Source organism: Lemur catta, chromosome 13, assembly GCF_020740605.2.
Source record: "Lemur catta isolate mLemCat1 chromosome 13, mLemCat1.pri, whole genome shotgun sequence".
NCBI classification, from domain to species: domain Eukaryota; kingdom Metazoa; phylum Chordata; class Mammalia; order Primates; family Lemuridae; genus Lemur; species Lemur catta.
The window spans coordinates 35,910,279-35,922,813 of record NC_059140.1 but is presented as its reverse complement, the minus strand read 5'-3'; positions in this window follow the sequence as shown (position 1 = coordinate 35,922,813).

Below are 12,535 nucleotides of genomic sequence, written 5' to 3'. Positions count from 1 at the left end.
CACAGACAACAAAAATAAAAATAGACAAATGAATTATATCAAACTAAAAATCTTCTACAAAGCCAAAGAAACATTCAACAGAATGAATTAGTTTGTCTAAACCTCCAGAATGGAAGAAAACATTTGCAAAGCATACATTTCATAAGGGATTAATATCCAAAACATATAAGAAACTCAATAGTAATACAACAAATAACCTGATTAAAAAATAAGCAAAGGTCAGTTGGTTATAGATGTATGGTTATATTTCCAGGTTCCCTATTATATTCTATTGATCTATGTGTCTACTTTTATACCAGTACCATAATGTTTTAGTTATTATATCCTTATAGTATAATTTGAAGTTGGATAATGTGATGCCTCCAGATTTCTTCTTTTTTCTTAGGAGCGCTTCGGATGTTTGGGCTCTTTTTTGATTTGACATGAAATTTAGGATTATTTTTTCTGATTCTGTGAAAAACAACATTGGCATTTTGATGAGATACTGCCTTATTTCTGTCAAAATGGTATTACTGAAAAGTTAAAAACCAATAGATATTGGTGTGAAGGAGGTGAAAAGAAAATGCTTTTACACTATTGATGGGACTTTAAATTAATACAACATCTATGGAGAGCAGTATGGAGTTTCCTCAAAGAACTAAAAAGAGATCTACCATTTGATCCAACAATCCCACTACTGGGTATCTACCCAAAGGAAAAGAAGCCATTATATCAAAAAGACACATGCACTCATATGTTTATTGCAGAGATGTGGAATCAACCTAAATGCCAATCAACTGATGATTGGATAAGGAAAATGTGGTATTAATACACACACACCCCTCATGGAGTACTACTCAGCCGTAAAAAGAATGAAATGATGTCTCTTGCAGCCATGTGGATGGAACTGGAAGCCATGATCTTAAGAGAAGTATCTCAGGAATGAAAAAACAAATATTGTATGTACTTACTTATAAATGGGAGCTGAATGATGAGTATACATGGTCACACAGAGTGGTATAATAGACATTGGAGACTCAGATGAGGAGAGGGTGGGAAGACAATAAGGTATCAAAAGTTACCTTTCATATACAATGTATGTGATTCTGGTGATTAGTACACTAAAAGTCCTAACTTCACCACTATATAGTTCATCTATGTTTCAAAAAAAAAACATTTATACCCTCTAAAATTATTGAAATTTAAAGAAAAAGAAGAAAAAAAAGAAAAAATTCGCAAAGGAATTTCATAGATACTTCTCAAAAGAAGACCTACAAATCATCAACAGGTAAATGAACAAAATACTTCAAAATCATTAATCATAACAGAAACACAAAGTAAAACCATAATAGGATATCAACTCAAATATGTTAGAATGGCTATTATCAAAAAGATGAACAATAATAAGTGTTGGTGAGGATGTGAAGAAAGTGGAAACTTTGCACACAGTTAAAGGGAACACAAGTTAGTATAGCTGTTATGGAAAACACTACAAAGGTTTCTCAAAAATTAAAGATAGAAATGCCATATGATCCAGCATAATGGATTAAAGGAGGATAAACAATTAACATATTATGAGAAACAAAACAAAACAAACAGGGAAAAATGTAAAGGTGTTCTGAACCTGGGTGGATTTGTAAAATGAAGTTTATAATATTTTTCTTTACACTTTCCACTGTTTCAACTATTTAATGATAAAATAGATGAAATTAAAGAGAAACTATTAATACTATTTCCTTTATCAGCAAGCCCAATGTTTTGTTTTTATTTCATTTTATTAATAATGTAATTCATAACAGTTTACAACTGAATTAGATAGCATTGCATAGTAGAGAAATTTATTCTTGTTTAATCTATTATTTTACTGCTATATGAAATAAGTCCCACTGAGAGTTGTCCAAATGTAAAATTATAGTGCTTGAGGACAATTATCTAAATCTGATTTATTAAATTTAAGTCATACTTTGTGTATATAACCTTTTGTCGACTGCCTATCTCCACTTGCACTTATTTAAAACTCTCTTCAGACAGCAGTTCTGAACTTTCCTTTAGCCAACAACTTGTTTCCCCCTGTCATATAAGACACAGAAACCTGGTTTCATGTAGATGAATTATTAACCATTATTTTAACATATCTTTTGAAAGTCCTTTGTACATTTTTGCTTTTATCTGAACTAAGCTTCTGTTACATTGTTATCACCAACGCAGAGATGTATGAACACTGCTAACTTGTGAAAACACTTTCATCTAAATGTTATCCTTACCATAAAAATCATTTTGGGGAAGTTCCTGTTCCAGAAACCCAAAGATAATGAGTTCCTTTGGAATATGAATGTTTATTCACTTTCAGAATGAATTTTTAAGATCAATCAATCGAGGAATGTAACATCCAGTTTTAACAAATGTAAAGTTGCTATACTTGTTTTATTTGGTACCTAGTGGTACTACTATGTTCTTTAAAAGTTTGGATACCTGCATTTAATATTCTTTTTATCTCCTTACTTTGGGACTTTTCACATTTAAGCTGGGGATAAAACCATTTACCTGATCACAGAAAGCTTTCTAGTATTCCTATATTTCTAAATCTGACTCTCATAACAGTAACTTTCCCTATTAAAAGGAAAAATAAAGCAGAAGTGTGAAAATATTGTCCATACTCATTGAAGAATTCAAGTCTTTTGACCTTCATAGTAACGTACACTATACACTCTAAAATTAGTTTCTTAATTGGGAAATTTTTAACAGATTGTAAACCATTAGGTAAATATCTCCACTTTATTGAGGAAAAGAAGATTTTCAAATGTAATTGCAACAAATTTAATAATAGAGAAATCCTACCTAATATGTATGTGTGTATATATACATATATATTAGTATGTATATGTGTATTATTATATACATACATATTTGTATATATACACATATGTGTGGATTAAAAAATATATATATATGAAACTCCATGTGTTATTTTGTGTACAAAGACTCATTTCTAAAAAAATTAATCATTTGGTCTATGTTTTAGGGAAATGAAAATATCTCAATATGAAACATATTAACATAACATTCTATCACTCTGGAGAAAGGCAACTCTAATCCACAAATTCATGATAAAAAATATGGAGTGGACTTCCTTTGTAGAAACAACTATTGGAGGTCAGGTTTTCAGGTTGGCCAAAATTCAAGCCAGACATTTCAATAACCTAGATTGATTATAGGTCTTTGTAGTGAAACAAAAATCAGGTAAATTTTTCATAACTTGAAGTTTTATTACAAAGTTTGCTTCATCTGATTACTGACAGCTGTTAATCACACACCATGTTATAAATTCATACCTTCTGTTCCACAATCAAAATACATACCACAGGAGGGGAAATTAATGCAAATCTACTTTACATCTTGGTCTTTTCCAATGAGAGTCTCATAGCATTAAATGAATATTAATGTCTCATTAAGTGAAGGTGATATTCAGTAAGTTAACACTCATGAGAGAAGCCACAATTTGGAGGTTATTTATTACTGTAAAGCCTTGAAAGTGATGAATGATGCTATTTCCAGTGCCATGTAGAAATTAATTTCATTTCTCTTTTTAAATCACAAATAATGTGAAAACAATAATTTATGTGTGTGTATATATATAAACATACACATAATTATGTGTATATGTATAAATATATACTCAGAAGAGAAATTAGTAACCCATTCATCTGGAGACAGTTTTTAGAGCGAGAAATGTAGTCAAATATGGTGTCTAGAGGCAGGAAGTACACTCCTCCACTTGTTACCTTCTTCCAGGGTAATGCTTTTTGGAGCCCTAGGGATCCTGTGGTTGTTCTTAAGTTGCCATCATGGGGAATTGACTAGATATTGAGGGTACTATTTATATATTGAGACTCCTTATAATATTTCACTTGGTTTTTGTTATTAAAAATATTTATAGTGTTGGATAACTTGATGTGGGAAATTAATCATTTTTGTTGCATCAAACAACCACTGGTTATGGACTTCCTTTAGATGTTAATACCGAGAATACACATGAGGTTCTAAGCTGATAGTACAAAAATAAACAATGTGCATTTAAATGAATCATTATATTTCAAAGTGATTTAACTGGCAGTATAACACTTTCCTGGGATTATCTTGGTGTCAAGGCATAAGCCAGAGGCCTTCTACTCAATGTTTGAACAAATTCTCTGACTGCAATCCTAGGTGGCAACACCGGAGTAGCTAATTGCAAGTTGTCAAGGGAAGCCACTCCACAGATTTTGAGGTGTAGAGATGAGTATTATACAAAGAAGTCTTCAATACATTAAGGAAACATTGAGTACCTATTAAGAAATCATATTTAAGGTGTAATCCACAATTACACAATGTATTAACTAGCCAAATACAAAAGACAAATAGACAATTTTTTAGAATAAGGGATTGTATAGGTCTGAACTCTGAATGTTTGTGTGCCACCAAAATTCATATGCTGAAATATAATCACTGATGGTATGGTAATAGGATATCGGGGCCATTGGCAGGTGTTTAAGTCATGAGGGCAGAACCCATGAATGGGATTAGTACCCTCATAAAAGGTCCCAGGGAACTTGCTTGCCCTTTCCAACATCTGAGGACAAAGTTGGAAGGTACCATCTATGAACCAGGAAATGGGTCTCATCAGACATCTAATCTGCCTTGATCTTGGACTTCCCAGGCTCCAGAACTGTGAGAAATACATTTCTGCTATTTATAAGTTACCCAGTTTATGATATTTTGTTAGAGCAGCCTGAATGGACTAAGACCAGTATCATATGCATGTGGGGCATTAAGAGCAATCACATATGAAAGGATCTATTTGTAGAAGATAACTGCCTTTTAGACCAGTGTTTTCTACACTTGGCTTCTACTATGCAGTAAAGTTACCTGAAGAGTTTTTAAAAACAGTGACTATGGGCTACACTTCAGACTTACAGGATCAGATTCTCCGAAGTTGAGACTAAGGTATTCGTATTTTAAAATACTTCTTCAGTAATTATGATACATAGCCAAAGTTAGGAACTCACTGGCCAAATACAGAATCTGGAAAATAATCTTATTTTCATTAAAACCAACGGAGTAAAAAGCAATTCTCATCATAATCCGAGAAACATTTCCTAAAAATCAGTTGCAGACCGGTGTGTGCTAAACACATTTTGCACCAGAGTAGTTGTGTCTCCTGGGTTTCTAGCATGTGCATGGACTTAAGTTTGAATAATTGTAAAAATAATTGCATTTCTGTATTTAAAATGAATTTTTATCAGCTGCAGAAAAATAAGTGTATCAGCAATAAATATAGCAGTTCAAATAACACCGATAAGTACCACCACTTATGGAGTGTTTATTTTTTGCCAACAACATATTAGAAGAACCTCAAGGGTCAGAGTTGGCCATGCAGGATATACAGAAAATAGCAAAAAAAAAATAATAATAATAATAAAATAAAAAACTGGATTTGTTCAAATAAAAACTATTACCTTAGCTATTCTTGGTTATGTGCTTCATCTTTTCTCTAGTGTATTAGTGAGATGTTAGTAAATAATAGAATTATGATGCAGTATTCTCATATATCCTTTATATTATAGTTTCTGTATATTTACAAGAGTTCTAAGTAATGGCTTAGTCATGCTTGATTACCTTAACCACTTTATAAATTATCAATACCCCCAACAGGTCATTATTAAAGAGAGTCATCTAACTTTAGTAAACTTCTCTGGCATTCTAATCATACACAGATACACAGATGTAAAAATACAGATAAGCATATTTCTTATGAAAGGGCTTCTGAATAATGCCTACTACCAATTGAGTGTACTGTATTTTATATATATAAGTGGACCCCTGTGTTCCTTAAGGAGCAATTGCCTTTCCATCTGTCTTCTTCCATCCTTCAGAAATCCCAAGCCTTTTTAAGTAGTTCTTATTTCCTCTCATGCATAGTTCTAATAGAATTACTAATTATGACCTACATATGTTATGTTTTAAAAGCATTTGTCATCATGTCATTTATTTTCAGAACATTCCTGAAGAAATAAAGAATGATAGGAGGATGCCGATGATGTTGAGGATGACAACGATGATGACGATGGCTGCAAAAGGGGTAGAGAAAGAGGAAGAAAGAAGATAAGGTAGAAATGGAGATGAAAAGGTGAAGAGGAGCATAATCTTAGAAATTTTTATTGATTGGTTATTATGAGCTAGGCTTAAAGCAAGCATTTTATGTACTATATGAAACAGGTCTTGCATTACTTCCATTGCCATGTGCAGACCTACCTATGCAAGTTGCTCTAATCACAAAATTAAAATGAGAGATGCTAGATCTCAAGCTCAGATGTGCCCAATTTTCAGGAAAAGTTTACTAGAATTATATACTTTGGGAAAAATAGATAAACAGAAACAGAAAGCTCAGTTAGAAAACAAAATTAGATACCAATAAGTTCAAACCTGTTTGCATAAAGGAATTATACGTACCTACATATATGTTCTCTTGCTATGACATTTAATGAAAAAGTAAACTGAGAGTGATACTTGATAAATCCTCTTTTAACTGCATTTTTAGGAGAGTGAGCATATGCCTACTTCATTGAAATTTTTGTCTGTGAATAAAATGGTATTAGATTTTGTTTTTTCATCATGTAATATTAAAAGTATTAACACTAAACACAAATATTAACGAGGAGACCAAGATCTCACCATGTTGTGTTAAGAGGCATTACAATTGAAGTTAAAAATCAGGATACTATTAATATTTCAGCCTACTGAGTGATAATTTCAATTTTAAAAATAGTACTGATGTTTAAATTTTAAAAATACTATAGAGCAGTTATTATAAAGTTTTATGGCTGTTTACATCTGGGGAGTTAGATGTATTTATTAGGCATTCAGTTATCACATATTAAAAATCTATTGTTCCAAAGAGCACCTCTTTAAGACAAGAGAGGCTTTCTCCCCTGAAAAAACTATAGTACCGTATCACTAAAAAGTAATTGGACCTTATGTTCAAACTTTTTATTTCTTAACTACCATTAACAGACTCTAATCCTATTGTCCTTCCCTTAGAATCCACAGACACACATTTTGAATGTGTTCCCTAGAGATGATGCAAGTGTTGTCAGATTTCCTTTCCTGGATTTTATTTTCTTCAAGATGAGAAATAGAAGTACACAATTTGGCAGAAAAGTGATTTTTTTTCTTTTCTTTTTTTTTTCTTTGCCTAAGAGGCAAGTGTTTTAGTGATGTGCAAACCGAAAAGTTCTACCAATTCCAAGTGATATGTGATGCTGTTCTAAATGTGGGAGGTAAGAATGTCTGAGGAGAAAGAATGGTCTGTGGAGGATGGGTGGGTCTGAATGAATAGCAGTTTATTCCAGAAAACTAAGAAACAGATGGCGTTTGGATTTGGAGCATGACTTAGATTAGAATGTGCATCCAGACAAATCCACTGTTTCTCTATTTTTTTATTTTCCTGATTCACCCTCCACCTTTGTTTTCTGTGGGCTTCTTTTTTGCATGTGTGTCACCCTTGACCTTTTCCTGAGCCAAGTTTTTTTTTTTTAAAGAAACAATTATGCCTTTAATTATTTGATTCTATAACTTCTTTTTCAAAATACAAATTGAAGGACATCCATTTCACACATTTAGAGCAGCTATTGAACTTGGAAAAGTCCAAATGGCAGAACAATGAAGCCTGGAATAGCTGAAGAGCATTCTCTTTCACTTGTCTGCACACAAAGTTGGTAGATATTTAGCGTCAACTTCATAAATGGATCTGTTATGAACAGTATACCCAGAGCAGTATATGTAATCTCTCAAATCCAAAGAAATATGTGTAGGCTAAAATTTTCAAGTGCAGTGAACTTTTATTTTTTCACCTTAAAATAACCTACAAGTCTAAACTCTTGAATACTAATAACTGTATGGAGATTTCAGCCTCCTAGATTTATCTTTCTGTTTATAAACATAACTTACGAAGTTATTCATGATAATTGGCTATTCTGATTCACCAGGTCCTATCAGCATATTACTGATATAGAGTTTGAAAGATCCATACATGCATAATAGGTCCTGGAATCTGTATTCATTTGTAGTTGGTGCAAACATTTAATAAAACTTACAATAACCGTTTGGCATATACCAAGAATCATTGTCATCTGTACCTGCCAATAAACAATTTAAATGCGAATGTAATAGGCATCCCAATCCTGTATCTTTTAAAGCTTTGATGATAACATTAATCATTGATTTCCTCCAGGAGTATAATATTGCTTTTAGCTTACTATTTTGAAAGGTAGGGTAAATTCCAGGAGCTATTGGTGGTTTTTCATATCTAAATTGCTGTGACTCCATGAATGGAAAAGGCACAATGGGAATTGTGCAAATTCTTAAAATATTTCTATGAGACTTCATTCCTGGCCAATATGGCCAGTACATATAGCTAATATATAGCAAAGACTAGATTTATCCTCCTACCTAAGACAAATAAATAACTGGGCAAAATAAATGAAACAATGCTTTTGAAGATATTGGACATGTGACAACAGAGGACAATGATCCTTGAGAGAGAGGAAACAAATGAGGCAAGTCCTACAATTGCCTAAGTTTACTGACTTGTGAGAGTTTCCAGGCCAGGTGGAGCTTGGCAGACTTCCTGTGCTGAGGAGACAGAGCTAATAGTCCAGGAAAAACAAGATATCTAGAATTCACAAGACAGTATTGGAGGTAAGATGGCTGTAGAGAGAGACAACTCTAGAGATTTGTAGAAAGATCCCTCAAGTGTCCATCAGAGTACTGATCAGTGCTAGCATATGAACAGCTAACTGAGACTTGGGAATGAACTACCTGAAAGAACTAAAATGAAGAATAACTTGAGCTCACCTAGAGGTAGGAATAAACCCTATTGCCATCAGCCAGCCTTGGAATCCTCATAATTGCTTGCACATTGGGTAGTGTGTTCAGAAGAATCTTGCCTCAGTAGTATAAGCCTGCCTCAGAATGCTTAGCCCTAAACTAAGCACTGCTCTAGCCTCACTGATCAACCTTAAATGCATGACTCAAAGGTATCAAATCATTTCTCAGCAACATAAACATGTCCCAGAACAAAGTTTGAGAATATAAGATCACAAAAATATCCAGCATCCAACAAAGTAAAATTTACAGTGTCTAGGGGCCAGTAAAAAATTATCAGGCATGCAAACAGGCAACAAAATACAATTCCTAGTGAGGAGAAAATTAAATCAATTGAAACTGAGAGGCAGATGTTAGAATTAGCAACCAAGGACATTATAACAGTTATGACAACTTTATTTCATATGTTCAAAATCTAGAGAAACAATTCAATATATTAAATATGACAAAAAGATATAAAACATAGGCAAATTTCTAGAGGTGAAAACTGCCATTTCTGGGATGAAAAAAGCACTGGATGTTGTAAACAGCAGATTATACATTGCAAAAGAAACAGTTGGTGAACTACAAGACATAGCAACAGAATTTATTAAAAAAATGCATAGGGGGAAGATATATAATTAAAAAATAAACAGAACATCAATGAGTATTGAGACAATATTAATTATAATTGTAACTGTAACCTAATTATAATTGCAACTGGAGGCATGAAGGTTGGCAGGGGGTGGGGGAAATATCACAAAAAAATAATTAAAGAAATAAGCATGTGAAAATTTTTAAATTTGCTGAAAACTATAAATCATATTTGCCAAAATCTCAACTAAACCCCAAGCACAAACAAAATTATATTACACACACACCCCAATACACAGAAACATACACATATCAAGGTACACCACAATCAAATTGATCCAAACTGGAGGAAAAGCACACATTATGTCTAGCAGAATATAGGTAAGTATAACAGCAGATTTCCTCCTAAAAACACTGCAAGCAATAAAATAGTTGAGCAACATCTTCAAAGAATTTAAAGAAGAAAAATTAACTCTCTACCTAGAATTATATACCCAGCAAAGATATCTTTAACAATAAAGGCAAAAAAAATTGAAAGAAATTGTTATCTGTAAGCCTGAATAACAAGGAATGTTAAAGAAGTTTCTTAATAAGATGAGAAATGTTCTTCTTATTTAAATTCACTTAAAAATAATTGATGATTAAAGCAAATATTATGGGGGTTATAAGAAATGTAATAGTAAAATGTCTGACAAAAAGAGTGGAAAGATTGATAGGGGAAAAACTGAAGTACATTGTTGTAGGCTATTTTATAGTATATGTGAAATGGAATAATAGTGCATGAAGTCAGATTGTGAAATGAAAGCTATTTAAAACAAACTTTTAAAGGAACCACACAAGTAACATAACAGAATTATAGCAAATAAAGGAAATAAAGTAAAATGGAACCATGAAAAATGTTAAATTAAACAAAAAATGGCCTTACCTCTTGCAGCTACATTTTTATTTATTTATTATTTATTTATTTTTTATTTCAGCATATTTTGGGGGCACAAATGTTAGGTTACATATATTGCTTTTGCCCCACTCAAGTCAGAGCTTCAAGTGTGTCCATCCCCCAGACAGTGAGCACCTCACCCATTAGGTGTGAATATATGCATCCCCTACTCCCCTTCCACCTGCCCAACACCTGATGAATGTTACTACTATATGTGCACATAAGTGTTGATCAATTAATACCAACTTGTTGGCAAGTACATGTGGTGCTTGCTTTTCCATTCCTGGGATACTTCACATAGTAGAATGGGCTCCAGTTGTATCCAGGACAACACAAGAGGTGCTAGATTAGCTTAGGCTCAGCCACTCACATGCTCCAATGGACTTGGAAATACGAGAGTGGCTTAAAGACATAAGCAAACATAGACTTTCTTCACAATGACAGAGATAGAGTTGAGTTTTGTTGATTACAGCAGTGAGTGTCACCATAGTGTTTTTAAAATGAAGAATTAATAAATTGTTATGTATAACCACTTAGAATATTGCCTTGCACAGAGCAGATCCTAGGTGTTTATTATTAATAAGTGAAAGGCCATTTTAGGTTTTACCAAAATCAAAATGAAAAGCATTTTACTAGCCTAGGATTGAAGATTTAAAATCTCTCCTTGCCACAGTAATTTCATGCCTTTGTACTTTAGTTTGTATTTACTTGGGTGTGGAAAATATTTTGTTAAATTGGATGTACACATAAACCAAACGAGTCAAAGTATAACCTTCAGTAATTCACTCTTGTGAAGGTCACCACATGATCCATCACTTTGGACTTTTTGAGAATTTGGGGGGCAGACTTGAATCAATGAGCACAGAACTAGTGCAACGCATGGACAACTTTACTCCATTAATCCTCTCATGGGGAAGAAAACAAGACCTGGTGTGTGGTGCTTCATAAGCACAAAGCCAAATGCAGTAAGACTGGCTATCCAGATGTAGCTGAAGCTCCTGCTCTAATTGGAGACAGTCCCAGAATATTGTGCAATGCTTCAGGAAGTCCACTTTGGGGAGTGCTGCTTGCATAGTACACACCAAGTACTGGTTTGCATTTTGTTCCTAGGATTTCTGGAATTCAGTGTACTTGAGTACTGCCAAAGTTTGGTATCAATTAACATAAATATATTTTATTCTCTCTCTCTTTCTCTCCACATATTTGAGTAGTAAAAGGATTTTTTTTTACATTTATGAAAGAAATAGTATCAGTAGATAAATTCTAAAGTTCTTCTCAATTTTTGTACTATCTAGCAGAGTCTTCACTTTATAGATAAAGAAGCTGAAATGTAAAAATAGTAATGACTTGTCCAAAGTCAGAGGTGTAATAAAATAGCAGAAGTGGACGAAAGTCTGGATTTTGATGCCACAGCTAATGTGCCTTTCACAATAATTGCTTACTATGTTTCCTCCTACCAGTGAGCACTTTGTAGTTGGCTAATGGTCATCAAAATGGAGAGTCATTTCGACAGGCCATTGGATTGCCTATTCCACCTTTTGACTCCATTAAGAATAAGGACTGATATCATTATAAAGAAAAAAAACTATAGGCAAAGTTCATTGAATCCCTATAGCTCCTGTTTGTCAATGTTAATGTGGATATATCATGAAAATTATTACCCTAATTAAGGTCTGCTGATTGTTACCAAAATCACATAATATAGAGCTTATAATGGTTTGGATATTGGGATGAATCCAGGTATAATGAACATGGCTAATACATGTTAATACAAATTGACCAGCAGACCTGAAGCCATGGTTTTTCAATAAGGCATGAACTAGAGCCACTATTCAAATTTTCAATCATGTATTTTATGTAATTGTATAATGTGCTTTTTTCTTATAAATTATAACCTTTACTATATTCATTTTTTCCATATATACCCAAAATTCACTTGCCATACGCCAGGCAGGATTTGTAAAAGTAACATCATTGAATATTATTCTAAAATTGTATTTACTCTTCACAGTTTAAGGATATAGTGAGTAATAACTTTATTTCTTGTAACTTTTTTCCCAGCATTTTGGGATATTTCTACTCATAAATATGTAATTCAGTAATTATGTCCTCTCATATATTTTT